Genomic DNA, 22,217 nt, shown 5'->3' with positions numbered 1-22,217 from the left:
CCACCTCCCATGAAAGTCTATCTATTTAACGCCTTCACCATTCTCTGTATAAAATAATTTAATCTGAACTGTCTGTTCACCTGCCCTTTTCGGAGCTTGAGTCTGTGTTGCCTGTGTCAAACATATTATTAGGGATCAGTTTGTCTAAACCCTTTACTATTTTGAACACTCCAATAAGATTTCCCCCCGTGAGCCTTCTCTTCTTTCTTCAGGGTCAGGACGTGAAGAAGGGCTGAGCGGATTGACTAAACCTGTACCTTTCCCTGGCTCACTGTGGGAATGTTTCACGCACTCACTCAGCACCTCCCACGATGGGTCGACCAAGATCAGGAATCTGTCATGCGGAAAATCGTATTGCTCTGTGGCACAGCAGGTTAGTGCATCAAAGTGCTGTGCCACTGGGCTGCTGACGTGCATTTACTTTCAACATGCACTCGGATCATTCTTACTTGAAATTGCAATACCCAGGTAAGCAATTCACATTATGCAGAGCTGCAGCATAATTACAAGATGCCAGCGAGTTTAAACAAGAATGTGACCCTTCCATTGCGGGATTGGTTTGCATTGTATTAACACACAAAACCTTTTATGACGGGGTGTCAATCCGGATGCGTACTTTAGCGTGAAGTGGCTGAGTTTAAGAATACTACAAATAATTAAAACACTTATGGATTCATATGAGAAAATAAACATGACACATGCCAAACAAATAGAAAGTTTATTTATAGCTGAGAGCATGAAAGCCGGAGTAGTACGTTATGTAATCTCTGAGCACCCTGTGCTGCTGTCTACTAGCTGACAGCGTGTCAGATTGTTTGCAAATATTTTCTGGAACAGCAATCTGGAACAGTGCCAACTGCATTATATGTGGCAATATCACATGGCAGGAGTGAGAGCATGAGATTAGGCTTCAGGAAATAGAGTCCTCATGAGTGCGTAGCCTTTGACCTCAAGAAAGAACATTGTACACTGCATAAGACTCTGTTGTTTGTGTCGGGTTAGAATCTGTATTCCCCCGCATGCCAGACTCTTGAAACAATGGAACTGATGCAGTACACGAGTTGTGCACCGGGCTGAAATATTTGAACAATATTTGAGTGACAACGTTCAGAACTGCAAGAGCTACTACATCAAACACTGTGGTTTGTTGTCGCATTTCTAAAGTACTCTTCGACTGAAGATACATTAGTACAATCCTGTTCGTTTACTACTTGATACAGTCATTTCCACTGACTGCAGCCAGGGCGGACTTAATTGTTGTAATAGAAGCTTTCTGGGTGAGGGAAGTTAGATTGATATTTTCTAATAATAATACTAATCCTTGCATTTGATACAGGGCCTTCAAAACATCTCAAAACACTTCACAGAATATACTGTAAATTGTAATGACTGTGCATTTTGTGGGTGAAATAAATAAATATTTTCTTATGCCATATAGTGATATTGCTGAAGACTGTGATAAACAAAGTTAGACATGGTGTTATAATAATAATCCTTGCATTTGATATAGCGCTTTTCACGTCTTCTAGACGTCCCAAAGCGCTTCATAGAATATACCGTAAAGTGAATTGACTGTATATTTGTGGGCGAACGCGGCAGCCAATTGCGCACAGCAATGTCCCACAAACAGTCGTGGATTGAAAATGACCAATTTATTATTGTTTCATTTTCTTGGAGGGATTATTATTAGGCGTGTGGAGTAAGGAAACTTGCCCAAGGTTTTGCCCTGCCTGGAATTGAACTCAGGTCTCTCTTTCACTTGCAAAGCGAGTGCTCTAACCACTGAGCTACAGGACGAAAAAGGGAATATTTATTTTGCTTAAAAGGTCAATAACTTCGCAATCAGGGGTCCATTACACACAGGCATCCTTACTGAGACTAGAAAGAGATGTGCTTTACCACTGCCAAGTTTTTTCATAGCTTTGGATTATTTCTATTCTTTATATAATAATAATAATAATCCTTGTATTTGATATAGTGCTTTTCATGTCTTCTAGACATCTCAAAGCACTTCATAGAATATACTGTAAAGTGAATTGATTGTATTTTTGTGGGCAAAAATTGGCAGCCAATTGTGCATAGCACTGCACTTTATCCACTGAATCTATTAATCAAATGGCGAGCAGAAATTCCCACAGAATTGGGAAGGCTGTGTGGCATAGTGGGACCTGGAAAACAATTAGTCTCCTCACTGCAAAGAGGTTTCTTATGAAAATGAATGGAAACTAGTTTGGCATTCTCAACCCATCCCAGAGGATGCAAATCCACAACATAAATATGTACTAGTTTTTTTTGTAATTGGACAAAGTTGCTCAGATGGTCCATGAAAACAGATGATGTGAGAAATGGTACAGTAGAGGATTGCTCTCTGGAGTCTAATGTTGAGGCATGTACTTGGGATCACATTTGGGGAGCTCTAAACTGCATCAAATGTGCTACATACTTAACACCGAATTGCTGAAAAATATCATTATGTAAAAGAGGTGAAATATTCCAGTCCTTAACTCTGTCCCCATTATCATTCCACTCTCACAGTGCCAACCACAAAATATACAATTAAAAAGATAGTTGGAGACTGTAAAAGTGATAGTATTTTGTGTTGAAATATTGGGGTTGAAAAATGCAGTGCTTTTATACAGATTCAATATGATTTATTGATTAATTCATTGTGAGAACAGAAGCGATCTCAGCATGGACTCCCGAGGGACCTAATTCAATACATCCATTCAGTTTTGACCTAGCTCCCCTTACAAGTATCTCTGCTTGCTTTCTTTTGGCCAGTTACCAACTCACATCCATATCTTACCCGTGATGTCCACCGGCTTTTGTTACTGAGACCTTTAGAAAGCTCAAAGTACTGCTATAAGATACATTTTGAAGTTGGATAAAATTCTTTATAAAACAGGTTCCGCACATTGCTGTCAACTCCATGTTTCTATTTAGTTCAACAAAATAAGCGGCAACTGATCTCACCAAAGGTAAAAGGTTATCATTCAGATAAGTTCAACAATTAAAATTTGTTGCATTTTTAGCCCAATTAATCATAAAACCTTAAATTGGTAAGAATACTCAATATGCCAATAATATAACAAGATCAAAAGGATGAGAATGTGTGTCCTGTCATCTAAGATCAATATTTTGCCCTCTTTATGTATTAATGGCTTGCACAGGAGGTAAGTGCTGCAGGGAAACACTTTCAATGTAAAGTACTTTCCTTTATCTATCTCCCGCATACTGTTTTCTTTTTAAAAAAATCTTGTAAGGAGAAATTCTCAATTAGATTGCAGCCAGTATCCCGAAGAGATCTGATATTTCAAGCCTGTAAGAAATACAAGACACGCTTAGCTGATGTTAGCAATTCCTGATTGTCAATCCAGAGCTTCTATTTATTCCTCGATGCTTTATTGGTTTGTCATTTTCTCACCAGAGTAATGTTTCCAAACAGCAGCAAAAAATTCAATAATTGGCTTCTACCAATAGCTGTTGAATGACATTTACAGCGGTTTCTATTAGGTCCTACCATATTTCTCTGCCACTCATTCATGGCAAAACCAAATCCAGAATAATACGCCATGGTTGTTTGTGAGATACTGCTGGCCACAAATTGGCTGCCACATTTTCCTACAAAGTACACTGTTGCTACGCTTTACAGTATATCCTGTGAAGTGCTTGGAGATGGCCTCCCAACTTGAAAGGTACAATATCAATTGCAAGGTTTATTATACTATTTAATAGCTACCACTTTATTATCCAACTAAATTGTCATCATTGCTTGCTATTCTACTATTCATTAACTATGCAATGACTCACCTACTATCACTAACCCATACATTCCCAATAAAATGACACCCTTATGCATTAACCTTTGTAACATTATAACCAGGAATGCCAGTCTTATGCAAAGTTTTCACCTTATCAGACAGTGGCCAGACTCTGCAGTTTTTCTCAATGGCTTTTTAAGTCTAGAAGTCGTCACCTCGTACCTACATTTAACCATGAGCAATAACATGATTGGTTCTCCCTCACTTACTGCATTTGACTGGTTTGTCTTTCATTGTGCTCCCACTCTTGTAGACACTGAAAACCACTCTATTCTTATAACACAGTCCTGCTTGACATCTTACTTTTGCCCTGAGTACCAAACACACATATGTGTGAATGCAACACAATCTGAGCTGAAAGGCAGAGTATCTGCATCTTCTATGTCACAAGTGGCAACTCAAGCAAAGCAAAATAATAAAACTTAGCTATTTGTGAACTGTGCCTGCGGTGGTCAAAGTGTAGGAGGAGCAGGGCTGGTTTTTTACCTTTTAAAAAAATCACTTAAGCTCTGGAAAAGCTGAATCAGTTTATTTCCACTCACTACTATCTCAGAAGCCAAAGCATCAGCAAAGTGGAGCAGCACTTCTTCCTGGTTCTTGAGAACACTCATTAGCAGTGAATCAATTACACATTTTTTTGCTATTTTAAAAGTCATAAAAGTATAAACACTTGTGTTCCTCAGATTGCTACTGTTAGAAACTATGAACGTGACATCCACAAAAATAATTAGTATTGTTCCCGTTATTTCTTCCTTTAGCACCAGATTTGCTAACTATTTTCATCCACAAAACTATACAGTCAATTCACTTGACAGTATATTTTGTGAAGCGCTTTGAGACGTCTCGAAGATGTGATAAGCCGATATATGTAGAGTCCTGTAGCTCAGTGGTTAGAGCACTCGCTTTGCAAGCGAGAGACCTGGGTTCAATTCCCAGCAGGGTGAAACCTTGGGCAAGTTTCCTTACTCCACTCGCCTAATAATAATCCCTCAAAAAAGAACAATAATAAATTGGTCATTTCAATCCACGACTGTTTGTGGGACGCTGCTGTGCGCAATTGGCTGCTGCATTTCGCCCACAAATATACAGTCAACTCACTTTACAGTCTATTCTATGAAAGGCTTTGCGACGTCTAGAAGACGTGAAAAGCGCTATATCAAATGCAAGGATTATTATTATTATATCAAATGCAAGGATTATTATTAGTAGTTGTAGTATTTTTTGCTCATCACTCATAACTGAAAATAGGCCCCTTCCTCTTAGCAATAAGACTCGCTACTGTTTTAGAAAACTATCTGCTAAAAACATTCAAGAAAACCACTGCCTCTTGTACTGCTATTCTGCTGTCAATCTATGTGCAAGTTATAAAAGAAAGTTTGCGTATTGCTTTAAGTCTGGCTCCACAGGAACATGGGCTTTGCTTTCTGATTCTGTCACTTCTTCCTTGCACAGCAATGCTTGGCTCTCCCCAGCTGGATTGACATTGTCGGTTCTATGTAAAGGTGTAATCATTTCCTTCTGTACTTTACTGGTGTCAAAACAGATTAATTTTTGGTGCCGCAATCATTTACGCATGTACATAAGACTCAGAGGAATCTCACCGCTTGGTGTCTTTAAATTAAAGAATAAAATACTGTAACCCAGAGTTGAGCGACAATCATACTGATTTTTGTAGAGTAAGTAGGTGGGTGGAATAACAGTATCACTGTGCTACTCTGCTTTTCAAAAGACTGAAGTGCTGAACTGAAGCGCAGCCGTAAAAGTAATATTTAATTTGGGTTCTTCAAGGTAATAGAGGAATTTAATGATTGTACCTATTATTTTTATTATTATTATTATGGACCTTGTTAATCTAATTGCACATTTATAAATCATCTTGACCTTTTGGTTAACGTTCATGCTTTAGGGTTGAAGGTTTGTTTGGGCTTGGTATGCTCTTTAACATAACTCCACATAGATGGCAAAAGAACACAGAATTCCTGTGTTTCAACATGCAGTGAGATTAGAGTAGTGTCTTGGGTCAAGAGATCTGAGATGTTGATAAGCTTCTGATTCAACTATCATACATCATTAGCTGTCCTGCAGTGAAAGAGCTGATTTTGGCAGAGCAATATATTGCGTGGATAAATTACATTTGCAAGCAGTTCTGAAATCGTCTTGTCTGGGGATCGGGATGGTAATCACGTGTGACCAGTACAAACCAGTAGCAGGATTCTTGGTACTTTCCAGCGAAGTTCACTCTACTTATTAGTGCTTTGGCTTACAGTAAACATGTGATAGAAAAACGTTTTGCGTGTACCAACAGGAGCGCTTTGAAGTCTGTAAAATCCACCTGAACAGGCAGATGGGACTTTGGTTTATAATAATAATACTAATAACAGTAATCCTTTTGATATAGTGCTTTATCACGTCACTAAGATGTCTCAAATCGCTTCACGGAATATATTGTAAAGTGGATTGACTGTACATTTTGTGGGCAAAATGCGGCAGCCAATTCCGTACAGCAGGGTCCCGCAAACAATCATGGATTGAGTGACCACATTTAATAATAATAAAAATCCTTGCATTTGATATAGCGCTTTTCACGTCTTCTAGATGTCTCAAAGCGCTTCACAGAATATGCTGTAAAGTGAATTGACTATATTTGTAGGCAAAACGTGGCAGCCAATTGCGCACAGCAGTGTCTCACAAACAGTCATGGATTGAAAATGACCAATTTATTATGTTTTTGTTTTTGGAGGGATTATTATTAGGCATGTGGAGTAAGGAAACTTGCCCAAGGTTTCGCCCTGCCTGGGATTGAACCCAGGTGTCTCGCTTGCAAGGCGAGTGCTCTAACCACTGAGCTACAGGATTTATTTATCATCTCATCCGAAGAACGGCACCTCCAACCCCAGCACTGTATTGGGGATGTCAGCCTAGACTGTGAGCTTGAACCCCTGCTTTACCCACAAACTTCTGACAGAGGTGAGATGGTAGGATGGAAGGTGTACTGAAAACGCAGCAGACCACCACCAACAACAACAACATGCGTTGATACAGCGCCCTTCACGTGGGGTAGCGTCCCGGAGAGCTGCAAGGGCGCAGAGCATAAGCTTGTCAAAAGAATTTCACCTTAAATAACAACAACAACAAAATGAGCAGAATAATCATTACAAATAAAGAGATACTAGGCAACATGTCTTAGGAACAGGCTTTGCTGCTAACGTTTCCATTTGGGCTTGTCAGTCAAGGAAATGGAGACTTGCTTTAGAAGACGGTTAACCACAGGTCGCTCAATCAGATGCATCTGCATTTAACAGTTATTTTAATTTCCCTATCGCAGCACTTGCTTTTTTCATAGGTACTATTGTGGGCTTATATCCGCTGAGAAAATATGTACTGTTCTTCAATTTGACTGCAGTCCAGAATCAGAATTCCTGAGTTTGCCTTTTTGTACTCAAGATACTTGCTCATGAATCTTGCAGTACATTAACTCATTCACCGATCTGATGAGTTACTGCCTCGTTGGTGCAGCATTGTGCTGAAATATTATGTGACTGGCATTCAAACTTGTGCACAGGTTATGATTGCCCACAGGATGCTTTTGCAAAAACAGGTAAAAATCCACTGTCAGGCCCACTACTCTTATATGTTGCTTTTGTGGATGCTAAAAATCTAAGTTATTCTCAGCAAAAAAAAATGATATTAAATATAATGTGCCATTCAGCATTAGGCAGTGTAATTAAAATCCAACAAACACACTAGTCATTTAAATCCCACATCATTTAAGTCCCATGAAATGAGAGAATTTTATGGTGAGTTTGTGCTGGTATTAAACAAAAACTTAAATTCACAGCTCAACATTGTTGAGATTCATGAACATAAAGAGACAATAAAATATGAGACAGTGGATTGTTCATGCTGGTTGACCACTATTTCAGTAACACAAGGAGAACTTAACCGTAGGCAGACTTGAGTGAGTAACTTGACTTGACATTCAAATAACTGCAGTGACAAAGAAGGCTCAGTGAGCTCAAAAAAATCGTCAGCTATCTTCCCTTCAGTGTAAACACTGAGACTTATTATGTATCATGAATTCGCAGAATCATCACCATGGTGACAATATTTTCAGTCATATCCTTAATGAATAGGTAATGAATGAAATGTAGCATTTAAAAACTTCATTACTTTTAAAAATAAATTCAGCTGAGAATGTGAAGTGTGGTCGCTGTCAGCCCCCCAGAACTGGTCGCTGATTATCAGATACGGATTTAATTTGGTTAGGAGCTGAAAGAGGAAACCGTGAACACTGTTTGGCGCATCATCTCACCAGAGGTCATCCCTGATTGTCATTCAGAGGTCATTGTGGGAGTTGCAACAGTGAAAGTTGTTTGCATTTATTAATCAAAGGAAGTCAAAGCCACGTAAAGATATTATCAAGCATTGCTTATGCAGGCACAGACTGACAACTGAAATACATGATGAAGTGTTTATGAAATGTTTTGTGGTCGATTCAGGCTGTTCAAAGCATTTCCCTTTGCAGGTGCAAAACCCTTTTACTCTTTCACTTCAAAGAAACAATTAAAAATAAAACACTGAAAAAAAAACACAGGACTGTAGTTTCTAATCTTCAGCTGCTGAACATTGAATACATGAAGCGTAATTAATTTTAAAGCGCTACCTGAATTCTTTCAATATTCATTAGTCTCCATTTGCAAGTTATCAGATTGTTTGTTAAAAGCATTGTATGCTGTTTTTCACTTCATTAAGCTTTTTTCTTGGCTTACAAAAATCATTAAAAACACCCCAATGTGAAACTTGGTCCAGCACCTGCCTTTTGTTTTAAAGCTATTTATGCTCCAGTAGCTATTGCTATTTTAGGGGGTTATTATTATTATTATTACTTGTGATCAAAGGTACACTGCGGAAAATACTGACAAATTGGAAGTCAGATTTCTCACTGATTTTAAAACAAGACCAACAGTCAGCTCAATAGTGTTCCCATCGCATAATGTCCAGTGTGTGTGTGTGTGTATGTGAAGGGGGTGTAAATTATATTTTCTTGCAGTTCTTCTCTTGCTGATGTTGAATGAATAAGCAATGGTCATGATCTCATCATTCCACCCAGCGGTGGCTATAAAATATTGCCTAATTTGCAATCTATTAACATCAGTGGAAATACAATACATTCATGTAAAATACAGGCTCGCACAGCTTTGTTCAACCATATGAGACTTTGGTACAACATTCTTACAACAATGCTGTTGGGATTTTTTTTTAGAAAAATTTATTCAGAAAACATTATTAATAGGTTGTGGTATTTTTCCTTAACAATATGGGTAATTTCTAGCAAATGACCCTCTACTGAGTATTGCTTTCCACACCTAGGAACATGGATGGGCACGTTTTCCTTCCAGAACATATTACTTTTTCATGCTGCTAAGGTAATAACTTAACTGCTGCAGAGAATGAAACATTTCACCATTAACATCCGACGGAAATATTACCTGTCTCCCCGATCAAATTTAAAGTGACTTAGCACCAATACAAGATGCCCCCAGTGCCACTCAAACATGTTTGAGAACCAAATGCCAGCTCAACGCATCAAACTCGTCTGATTCATGTGACATTTTGATGCCCCACGCGTCGAAAACAAGCTTCCCTGAGCCAAGGCTGCTACATTAGGGATATTTGTACGCCATGAATTTGTATAGAGCAAAACCTAGTTTATATTTTATGACCCGTAATGGTCATCAGATGTATATATTTTATAACCTATTTCAGCACTCTTCATGCTGCCCTTGATTATTTAGAGCATAAAATGTGATAAAACATAGTTGGAGAGAAATTCCGCCTGGGTCTAAATTTACTCTTTTTATGTGGAATTTTACAAATTGCAAACTGTTGAGCTCAGTCCAAATTGCAAAGTCGTTTTTCTGTGATTCTGACGATAACTTAAAGAAATCCGGCTTCAAAATGAAGTCCGTAATTAAGAATTTGTCAAAATTCTAGATGCCATAAAATGGCTACATAAACTAGAGTAAATGTGAACGGAGATGGGATTAAAACTCAATTATGAGATAAGGCTATTTGGTCCATTAAGACTCTTTCTTCCTTGTCCCGTGTACCATTTACAGCATCACGGGCTCTTTCCGTATTCATATAAATGCCTGATGGAAAGTTCTGCATGAGTGCTACCTGACAACAAAAGTAATCAAGCAAAACTTCAGAATATTTGCACAATCTGTATTCTTTAACTTGGTCCACCATTCTACACAGACAGAGTTTCTCTGGTCCTTCTGGCATCTGATCCCAGCAGTACATTAACTAACCATCATGTCCAACAAAGTCTTTTGTAACTGCCGTTGATTTTTAAAAAATTGTTTGGGGCTTTTAAATGGTTGTGAAACATTTTGTTAGCAGATGTGCCATTAAAGGGATCAAACAGAGCATTTCACACCTTGCTAAATCTGCTACCCAGCAGAAGGCCTGTTATTGATCAATTTCGATGAAGGAATGTGGACTACAATTGAGTCACATCAGATCGGAGAGCATTTCATGTCTCTGGAAATACTGCACATGTATCCAATTAAATGGTTTCACCTGAAAGATATTATTTTTTGAGTTGAGAGAATGTTTGTTATGCCCTTTAATGGTACACGTGGAAAATTACCCAAGAGATGACAGATTACATCCTTACAACAGAGCTGATTAAACTATACAGTAGCAAAATTCCTTCAAAAAAAATAATAATTTGGTCACTTCAATCCACGAGCTGCCACGTTTCGCCCACAAAATATCCAGTCAATTCACTTTACAGTATATTCTGTGAAGCGCTTTGAGACGTCTTGATTAAGGTGCTATATCAACTGCAAGGATTATTATTCTAATACTGGGACAAGTGTTGCTAGTGTGATTTGTTAAATGGGTTGCACATAATCTGCAGGTAACATTTTGCTGCAGAAAACCCCAAATATATGATCCATCAATTTAAATTGCCACCTTGGCAGGGCAAGGGGGTGGAGGAAGGGCTCCAGTTAGGATATTCACTGCAGTTTAATAATAGGTGTGCTTTAGATATGCAGGAAAGCCTCATGAATTATGTGTAACAAAGTAAATTGAGGTCTCACTATGAGTGTTACATTCATCGTTTTCTATTCTCTATACTCAATCGATAATAATATATTTGTAAAATATTATCAGGTTCTTCATTTCCTTATTATTCCTGTAATCTTACAGCGACTATGTCACAAATCGAATATTTTACCCTTGTTTTCTCTTATTTTTTGTGACTAAATTTCCCTTCTTAATTGTTTCCCTGAACCTTCTCTATTTGAAGACCAGAACTCATTCTAGTGTCTCATGACTGAGTAGCAGCAGTGACTATTCCAGGTGGCTATTCTTTACGTAGGCAGGAAAGTGAAGATAAGCTATTGAACTCCAAAGACATGGTTCAAACTCAATGTCCACAATCCCAGCTCTGCCAGAGAGCCTTAAGATAACTATTATGCCTTTACTTTTATCTGATATCTCAGCGCAGATCAAAGTTTGAACCTGAGACCACACTGGTCTATATGGTTCGGTGCCACCACTTTTTTGAATGCATACTTTGAAAAAAGCAACATTTCTTAACTAATGGTAAAATGATCTTATTGAGCTTGAACACAATTTTATTACAAATACCCTGCTGTCCACACATTACACGCTTATACATGCAGGTGCGCATGCACACACACCTCAGGGTAATTTTAGCCAAGTTTCAGCTGCTGCATGATACAATGTTAAAGCTATTGCTTTTACTGGTGTGAGAAAATAAATTCCACATGTGATCGAGGACACTATTGAACTGCAATCATGCGGGTTGAGTATGGGAGTATAAATCCTTTTATTACGACTTCAGCATGCTATTCTAGTGAAAGGAGAATTCTTGCTCTACTATGGAAATCATCTTTTGTTGTTCAGATGAAAAATAACATTGTTCCCATAATAGTAATGCTTTGAAGCTCACTGATAAATTTCAGGAATGCCAGAAAGTACAGAACAGTTAAGAGGTCTCCACTTATTGTGGGCTTACATTGAAGAAAAGCTTTTTGTGTATCACCTTTTATTCATTTACCTTCAATAAAATTTCCCTGTGCTGGTGTCATCAATAGTTTTTTACACACACAATTACTGTTGTAAAAGAATAATTACTATTCTGTATTTTGACAAAAGAAGTTCATTGCTTGAAAACAATTGATTATCTGAACCTGATTTTATATGGTGGGGGAGTGGGGTGGGGTGGTAAATCCTTCACCAGTAACAAGACTACAAATTAATCCACGAATATTACTGATTAGCAAAATAGCATTGTAGTGCACTTGTTTTTATTGTTGTTGCATGCATAAACATACCAGATTATTGTGGGGGAAGCTTATTTTTCTTATGGCAATTAAAGAGTTATTGAATCAAGTACAGTATCTATTTGCATAAATGTCTGTTAAAAAATTTCTTATAGCAAAAAAAAGTAACATGCTTTAATAATGATCCCTAAATATTCAGATGAATTAGCTTTGCTATTTGGGTTCACTGCACAGAAACAGTCTCATGTGGTTGCTGTTTTTATGATGAAAGGTTTAATTACAAATACAAATGAGTTTCTTCTGTTTCATAAAGATGAGATAAAAAATCTAATTACAAAGCTTTTTTGTTACTAGTCAAGTACAAGGCTATTTTATTGTCATCCTTTTAATATAAATTTATTTTACTTTGTCCGTTTTCAAGTGGGTCTTTGGCTCATTTTCCAAAAATGCTGTGAGGGAATATTTATAAATGGTAAACATCCTCTGAAGCATAAATCCAGTCCATACTATCTATTTGACAATGCTAACATATTAAAGAATGAATAATGAACACTTATCAAGCTATTGTGATGCTCTTCAATATTCCTACATGTTAAATATAGACAGATTTTTTAACATTCATTGTGTTCATACTATTATTTACGCATAGTGCTACTGACTCACTTTGTTATGAATCTACAGATTTCCTGAAATAACTCATTCAATTTCAAAGCCTTAAGGGGAACAATTCGTCACAACCCTGGTAGAATAATATATCTAATTTAGGGAGTATGTATGCAGTGACAATATACAGTATATATATTTTTTCCTGAAATTACCCCAACGTATTTCAGGCCTTGGAAAAATGTATGTTTCCCTGTTATACGGCTAAATTGGACCAAATTAAGAGGCTTTAAATATTCTGTGTAATTTTGTAGGAAACACTTCCATATTTATGGTAGCATTTGAGGCAGGCAAATGTGCCAAACTGCCTGCACAAACAGTACAATTCTCCCTGTCTGCATCTTATGTTGCAATGAGGTCCCTTTGAGATGTGAAAGGAAAGCTTTTTGAATTGTAGCAAAACTTCCCAATTCAGAGATAAGCTTCACATATTTAACAAGACATCGGGTGATGCCCACATGCTGAAATAGACACAAGTGCTGGTTTGGGACCTGAAGCAGATAAGAATACAAAGAGACTTTCATATATGAGCATTGGTCCAGAAGTTTGTTATATAATTCAAGGAGAATTTTGTGAGCTAGTTATTTTGTTTAAAAAAAGGTTCTTGCAAGATTACAACCATTTAAAGAAAAACTGGCAATTTTTTTTTAAAAAAAGGTGCCATAGTAATTTGGGGAGAATATACTTATAGTCAGCGCAAATATAATCCCCTAAATTAGACAAATTATTCTACCAGGGTCGTGGCAGAATTGGTATCAGCCTGACTTAGATAATAGCACTCTTGCTTCTTAGTCAGAACGTTGTGGGCTCAAACCCCATGTTGGGACTTTGAACTCACAGTTTTGGCTGTTATTCCAAGGCAGTGCTGCACAAAATTATATCATTGTGCAAATGGAGACTGTCTCTGTTTTGGTTGAACTCCCATAAAAACTGCTGGTTGGGCAGGCAGGCGCAAGTCAAAGGCATCCTGCAACAGGTTTGGGACGATTTGCTTGGGATGAGCTACATCACGATTCCAACTTTATATCCCTTCGTTCCTTTCAGCTTGTTTTGTGGAATAAATCGAAATGGAGGTTGGTAACCTACACTTTGATGGGAGCCCAGGACCTGAAGTGGAGCAGGTGCCAGGAGGAAGACAATTTGCATTTGATCAGATGATGCAGTCCGCTGATGCCTGCCAGCTGCACTGCCAATGCCCTAGCCCAAGCCAGCACCCAATGCAGATACTGGGTATGAGTGCTGCTTACCCCCTCACTCCACCTCCACTCGGCCTGCTCCAGCCTCCTGTTCGTCCTTCACTCCCTCCGCTCCACTATCGGCGGCCGTGCTTTCAGCCACTACACCCCAAAGCACTGGAACTTCCTCCCTCAATCCCTCCGCCTTGCCCCTCCTTCCCCACTTTCAAATCCTACCTAAAGTCCTTCCTTTTTGATCGTGCTTACAACAACAACAAAAATTACATGTATATAGCGCCTTTCACGTCGGGAGGATGTCCCAAGGTGCTGGACAGACAGAGTTACGGACCCGAGCTGGGATAGGGGTGGAGGAGGGTGGAGGATGTGGGGGGGGGAAGCAGGGAGATCGAAAGCACAGTTGAAGAAGAGGATCTTGAGATGAGTCTTAAAGGTGGCGAGGGAGGGGGCGAGGTGAGGGACTGCGGGATGGAGTTCCAGAAGGTGGGGGCAGAGTGACGGAAAGGCCCGCCCGGCGAAAGTGGGGCGAGCAAGGCACAGTCACCTCGCCCCTCCCCTGCTCCCTGGCTCAGGGTCAGTCTCCACCACTGTCAAGTGCTGCGGGACACTACCCCGCGTGAAGGGCGCTGTGTAAATGCAAGTTTTTGTTGTTGTTCTTCTACCCATCCAGACTCTTGCTGGACGCTGCTTTCTCTATTGTTTGCCGTTCACACAACTCGATTGCACTACAGACCCAATGCCAAATAATTTAAAAAAAAACACAGGTTTTGCTTTTCATTAATCTTTGGTTCAGAGACTTTAGCATCATGTTCACTAATACTTCTTCATCAAAATCAAAACTGGTTGTTCCAGGAACAAAGTGGGAGAAACCTGATTGAGCTCTTACCAACTTCATGATTCTGGAGAAAACTTTTAGATAAGCAGACAGACAAATAACCTACTTGTCTTGCCCCCATCTCTCTTTCCTTCTCCTCCCCATTCCATTACAAAAGGACGATGCTCAGATATCACATTCAAAAAAAATTCTTCCAAAGAAGGAGAAACTGAAAATGTTTTCAATCCACAATGATAAAATGTTTACCGATAAAATATCTGTATTTTAAATTATGGGATAATGGTGTTTGTTCAGATATGTTAAAAAATCGTGTTCTTTATAGCAGACTCAAAGAAAAACAGTCTTTTTCAATTTTTATAGTTTAAGGTACAATTTATAAGGTCATTTGGTGGCAGTCTCAAATATCTAATGTGGAGCTTTTTTGCATGTTGTCAGAACACAGTCAATTAAGCAACCTATATATTAAATCCAATCACGTTTTAATATCTTACATATTATAGCATCCTAAGAAAACCAATTGTTTCCATGATCCTTTTCTCAGCTCATTACTGTAATAAAATGCATATTGGAGAATGATTTGGAAGCATTTATCAGTGTGAAACAATGTAAGAGAGATTGGAGGTGGGGACGTGCAGGTTGTGAGGTCATGCAAGACTCAGTCAGATTAAGTTACCACATTGTGTTATTGCTGTAGACGTCTGGCAAACACAAAGATAAATGGGATATACGGCCTAGATATATGGAATGATTGGAGGAGTTCCAATGTGTCAGGTCTGTTCTGCATGCGATTTGGAAGTGCATTAAAATAAATTCTGGCACAGTTTTCTCAAAGAGCTTTCTTATTTACAATCCTTTTAAAGTGCTTGATCAGGAGACGGGGTGAGGGTGGGTGAGTTGGGGGAATACCTGAATTGGAAAGAAATCTCTCCAAATTTTTTTTTTAAAAAGCAGCACATTTTGGCCCTTGTGCTATTTTCAAGAAGGATTATACTTACACTGCTGGAAATCTGACATTGCAACAGAGGCCATATTTCAGAGTGAGCGGGTCTGCTCTCTGATATGCATCACTGAAATGGGTGCTGTGTAATGTGAGTGCCCCTTGCTTGATAAATACTTGAACCCACTTTCTTTTGCAAGGCCACCATAATCAATCTAAGGATTGGTTTACGATGCAGAAAATAACGTGCACAAATAATGGCTAAAAGATGGTGGAACCGGTCTCATCATTGGTGGTAGGTCTGTTAGCATTCAATCTAATTTAATTATCCCTGCTCCACTTCATGGCACTGAAAATAAAACCCACGACAACCGTATATTAGATGGTGCTGTAGCCAATTTTGAAGAATGTTGTCAGCGGACAATAATGTTGTGACTGCTCGAGAGGGAGAATGGTTGGAATTTATTTTGTGTGGATTTGCATTTTGTCTTTAATGGTGTATTGAAATTGGGAAGAACAGCTGGAGTCCTGTCCCACCAAGGACAAGATACAAGGTCACAATCCACAGAGAGGTGCACAAGGTGATGATGCTGAGGTCCAGCTTGGGATATCTGCAAACCCAGATTTCTTGTGTTAATTGGCTTTTTGGCTCCTGGTTTAACCCGATTCATACGCTGTGAATATGTGCGTAAATGGCTGCCGGGTTTCGCCCATAAAATACACAGTCACTACACTTTACAGTATATCCTGTGAAGGGCTTTGAGACATCTTGAAGCCGTGATTCCAGCGCCTTGGAACGTCCTTCTGACGTGAAAAGCACTACACAAATGTAATTTGCTGTTGTTGTGATAAGGTGCTATATCAAATGCAGGGATTATTATTCTTATTCGTATGATGTTCAACAAACAAATTGGCTAGCGGAATCCCAGCAGGAAACAGCCAGATAATCTTCAGACTTTTCCCACTTCAGGATTTGTGATTCGTAAACCAAAAGCCGCAAGCTGAAAGTTGTAGTTGGCACAACAAATCTGGTTTGCAAATATTGTAAATTGGACTCCAGTTTGGAATAACAACTGTTGTCTTTGTGTCCTTCTGCAAAATGTGCGTCTATTTCTTGGCGAGTTGACTGCATTGCCACTTGGAACAATATTAAATTCACAAGTCAATATACTGTATACAACAACAACAAGATTACATTTGTATAGCCTTTCACGTCGGGAGGACGTCCCAACGCGCTGAACAGGCGCTGTATAAATAGGAGACAAAGTAAAATACACATATCAGTTATGTGATAGAAGCTTCAAGGTGACCATCTGCAGTTCAGGTTTATTCAATACTACAGCAAGAGAAAAAAAAACTCAGCATTACCACACTGTATAGCCTCTGGCACTTTCCTTCATTCCCATTTGTATTCCATCTCTGTCCTCAACTCCCACTACCTGGATCAGATGACTATGATTGTCTCTGGAGTTCAGAAAACACTTCTGGGTGATGATAAACAACTTTGGAAGACAACAAAAGGCAAGCATCTCTGGAAGAGGATGTAACTTTGTGGTACACATAACCAGATGTGAACTTGCAATGGTGTAATCCATCGGGAATTGCACATGTGAAAAAATAAAATGCTGAACGTAGGAAAATGAACTGCTCTGTAGTGTCTGTATCCTTTATGCCCTTGTCTTGGCCTATAAAGCCTCAATAAGCTTCACCTATCACGAAGGAAAGAAACAGTGATGTGTAATGTGATAATTATCAATGATAATTATCGCATCACATATAACATTCTCTCCCAGTTTGAGCAGAGTACAATTACACAGACCTATGGATAATATAAAAATTGGGAATTGTTTTCATTTTGTTTTCTTAGGATGATGGTTGGATGCCTGAGAATTATTAAACATTTTTTTTTCTGCTGGTCTAATCCAATGTCAAATGTTATTTTTGTGATGCTATGGTCATTGCATTGGTGAACCCACAAAAACTACAGTAATCAGTAAAACAAAGCGGCTGAAGGTAAGAGACAAAAAGCTTTAAAGTGTTAATGTTCTGATTCCAGCCAACACTAATGGCTAAAATCTCAACCAAAACTAAGTGCCAGTAAACTACTGTACATTGCAATGATATGCTATGCAGTTCAATGGCATATTTTAAGCATATTTGAAATATGGACAGCTTGTGTTACACGCTACCTCGTGCAAATAACAGAAATTTGCACATGGTTGGATGGCGATTGTCTCAGATCAATACATTTTCATCTTTCAACAATGACCATTCAATAGAAATGCTCGTGGAGAATTAATTGTGGGTCATGCATGTGATCAAGGGAGCTCTTTCTTTCCTTGTGTGTAGTTTTAGCTGTCTGAGTGTTTGAGCATGCTTTATGTAAAGTCAGGTGATGAATCACGACGACTATTGTGCGCTTCAAGGGGGGAAAAAAAATGACTTCAGCATGATTTGCTGACTGATGCAGTAGGAGGGGGTCATGTTTACACTTGACCTCCTCATGAACTCATTTCATTTAGGATCTACATTGGCTCAGCTGAAAATATACTATTCATCACGATAATCATAGCATGAATGCACAGAATGAAACGACCCAGTTTCAGCAAGTCCACATAACGATTACCTAATATTACCAAATCTGGGAAATTTAATAATGTTTCAAAAATAATAGAGCATGTGTGCACCACCCAAATATAATTATAATGGGTTTATTTTTCAGTATGTGCATGTCCTGTGCTCCAAATAAAGAGTTTGTAGTTTCCCATCATTTTAACAATCAAATAATAATGCCCTTCGTGCAATTGTTTAATTTTATTTCTCTGTTGATGACGTAAAAGAACCTGCATCCTGATATTTCACCTTGTCTAAAACCTTTAAGGCCATTAAAATTTAAGATTGCCAGAACTGGAAAAACAATTCTTTAATTGAGTCTTTATTCGGAAGCCAGTTTTCTGCTGTTTTTAAAACGAAGCAGCTTCTAAATTAATATTGAATAAAATAAATAATAATAATTCTTGCATCTGATATAGCGCCTTTCGCATTGGGAGGATATCTTAAAGCAATTCACAGGATTTTACTAAGTTTGTTACTGTGTATTTTGTAGGCCAACGCAACAGCCAATTTTACACACAGCAATGTCATTCAACGAGTCAGGAAGTGAATGACTGATTTTTATCTGGGGGATTATTGGCCAAGACACCACAAGAAATTTTCTTCTCTCTTCAAATAGTGCCATGGGATCGCTAAATTCCAGCTAAACAGGCAGATATGACCTCAGTTTTATGTCTTATTTGAATTTAAGAACATTCATTCTGTACGATCTTAAAATTTAAAATTTCACTTGCTAAGTAAGACAATTTTGAAATTTTGATACCGTAGATTTGGATCTACAATTGTTTTCTGTAAGCATTCTGGTGTAATTAAAAGCTTCAAGTTTGTTTTAATTAAAAAAAACTAGTCTGACCTACAGTAAATGTTACCACCTGGTTTCTCTCAATTACAAAAGAATCTGTCTATCATCCCAATTACACAAGGTACTCATGTTACTTTTCATCTGTACAAAGCAATTGCAAACAAGAGCTGGGAATTCTGAGTTCTTTTTCACAGGATTTTACTAAGTGTTGTGTACTTTGTAGGCCAATGGGACAGCCAATTTGCACACAGCAAGGCCATTTAAAGAGTCAGGAAGCGAATGACTGATTTTATCTGGAGCATTTTTACATCACTGTTGTTTGAAAAGTGCACAGATATTCTGTGGTGCCAATACTTAATTTTAGTTATGCTTTCCAACGTTAAAAAAAAGCTGCATGCAACTATCGTTGCAGACATTTTACAACATTTGCAGACACAAATAAAAGGAAATTGGGTGGTGAATGAGATTTATTCTTAGCACTTTAAGTTTATCTGAAATGCTTAAAGTGGTGTAAAGGATGGAGTGATGTGGTAGTGAATGCGTTAACAACAGTGGAGTACAGTGCTCTGAAATGTTTGGTTGAAGTGGAAGTGTGATGTGTTCATGCTTGTTAGGACTTGTAACTGATGATGAATTTACTTCGTCTTTACTCTAAGAAATGTGTTGGTTTTGATAACACCTCTGTGAATTTCATGTTGAGTGAAAGTTAGGGCTAAGACTTATTGATGACTTTCGTTTTCGCTGGCTTCTCTATACTCGTAAGCATGGCAATGTGTTTCCATGAATGTGGTCAAAGAAACACTCCAAGAGGAATATCGTACTGTTACAGCGCAAAAGAATACCCAAACTCCAATCAGACATCTTTACTCCAATATCATTTGGAGTAAATGGCTGACCAAATAAAAATCTCTGACAACACTGCCCGCACTGACAACTACTTTCCATACTGAACCAAGCCATATCAAATCATAAAGTAAAGCGTATTATATTCAAATGTGACATGGCACCTTCTCGGTTACTGTCAAATCAATTATATTTATGGGAAGCTCACTCACTCACTCACTCACTCACTCACTCACTCACTCACTCACTCACTCACTCACTCACTCACTCACTCACTCACTCACTCACACTCCCATACTAATATTTCAGTGTGCAATTAAACTAAATATATGTAAGCATACATCGGTGGATGGATTCTTAGTGGTAAAAATTCCGGGAGGCAAATTGCATGGGAATAAAGGGGACTGGGTTGCCTTTACCTATTTTGTGTAATGGTATGGTATTCCGCTCTTCGGGCAGACTTCAAATTAAAAAACCAGTGAGAAGATATTTTCAGAATGAAGCCCTGATCCAGCAAGCACAACGAGGCACTGATCACACGTGCCATGTATCTGCCATATGTATGTACATGGATTTCAATGTGAAACAGAATCGCAAGTATGTCGCTGGGAGGAGATTCTCCGAACTTTACATGTTCAGGACAGTGCTGATGAAAGCTAGCTGGCTGGTCTGTCATCAGCAATGCCTAGGAAATGCTACGACCTGCCTGGCTCAGGAGCTGGACTAACGAAACTGCCACAGAGGGTTGACTTGATTCTGACTGAGCTCCAAGGAGACCTACCTCCCCGCAAGGATCAGTATAACAAACATTGATGCACCAGGCATTTAATAAAGAGAAACCTTTGTCATGCCTTAGCAGCTGAACTGAACTTGAAATACCCTACAGTACAGTCCATATGTTTGCATTCTGTTGTGTCCTTCACAATATTGCTAGTCATTATGGTTGAGCTTCCAGAAGTTAGATTAATAAATCCAGGCTGCTGTAATGCACATGTTTGCCTTGTCTGCAAAAATTTCCCAAGAAATGCATGAAAATGAATGTTGATCTTTTTCAGTGGCATGTCTCACAAATTTCTTTCAAATTGATTTTTCTTCCCTTCATAACTGCAGATGTTTTCCAGAATGGCCTTGTCCCTTGCCTCCCCTCAGTCTTGAAATGTTAAAAGTGGGAGACACTAGGGAATGATTAGGGAATGATGCTTTTAAATACATTTCCAAAACAAGAGTCATGATAAAGACATCCAGAACAAGAGACCTTTATTGAATAGCCATTAAGTGATTTTAAACAGTTTCTTGCCTGTGTATTTTGAACAGTTTAGAGCTATTTGTTGGTGAATGACTTAATGATCACCAGGATTGGAAGGTGCTGGTCCATTCACAGACTAGAGAATTGGCAGTTTCATGTCAAGTAAAAGATTTCATCTACAAAATATATAGTCAATTCACTTTACAGAATATTCTGTGAACCACTTTGAGATGTTATTATTATTGAGATCTTTCCTTCCACCTCCAACTTGGGCAGAGTTTTTTTTCTCCCCCAAAGCTTAAAGAGAAGAAAATGGAGGAGTCAGAATGAGGAGGATCACAATGCTCAGACTCCATCAACAGAGCTCCTCAATCCCTCAAGTCCTGCTGCTGCTCAAAGTTCAATCAGAAAATTAATACTTTCAAACCAATTTAGGTTGAATCCTGAATGGTCGCTTCCAAATCAAAATGTAGTCTACTCTTAATGCATCCCAAATTGATGGGTAGGGGGTGGGTGGGTGGAGATATCCACTCAAAGGGAATCTGAAAGATGTTTATTTTACCACACGTCACATTTGGCAAACCAGACCAGAGATTTCCTGCCAATCTAGAGAGCATCTTTTATTTTCGTGTACATAGCGCCGGAAATTGTAAGACATTTTCCTGCATTTCTGAAAAAAAGATTTAATTAAGAGTGAATTTAAGACTTTTCCGCAATTCTCCACAATTTTAAATTGTAAGACAAAATGGTTTCCTTCTGATCACTATCCGTGCTTTCTGCAATGTACATGTACATGGAGGTCAGCTAGGGGTATGACTACAGGAGCTTAGAATGCTCCTCATAGTTGAATGGTATTATTGACACTTAATGCTGGGCCCACATATTTAGAATGGCTATGTGGGTGATGCACTGGTGTGCTGCTGGCACCAATGGAACCAAA

The 22,217-nt window shown here is 38.6% G+C and overlaps 1 non-coding gene across 1 annotated transcript; it reads left to right on the top strand.

Moving 5' to 3' along the window:
* The first annotated feature begins 4,693 nt into the window (after positions 1 to 4,693).
* trnaa-ugc lies at positions 4,694 to 4,765 on the top strand. The gene has a single exon. It is a non-coding gene; the product is annotated as a tRNA-Ala (tRNA).
* The last annotated feature ends 17,452 nt before the right edge of the window (positions 4,766 to 22,217 follow it).

This window comes from Callorhinchus milii, unplaced genomic scaffold (genome assembly GCF_018977255.1).
Source record: "Callorhinchus milii isolate IMCB2004 unplaced genomic scaffold, IMCB_Cmil_1.0 Scaffold7, whole genome shotgun sequence".
In the NCBI taxonomy this organism is placed as follows: Eukaryota; Metazoa; Chordata; class Chondrichthyes; order Chimaeriformes; family Callorhinchidae; genus Callorhinchus; species Callorhinchus milii.
This window is presented reverse-complemented; position numbering and strand designations above follow the sequence as displayed.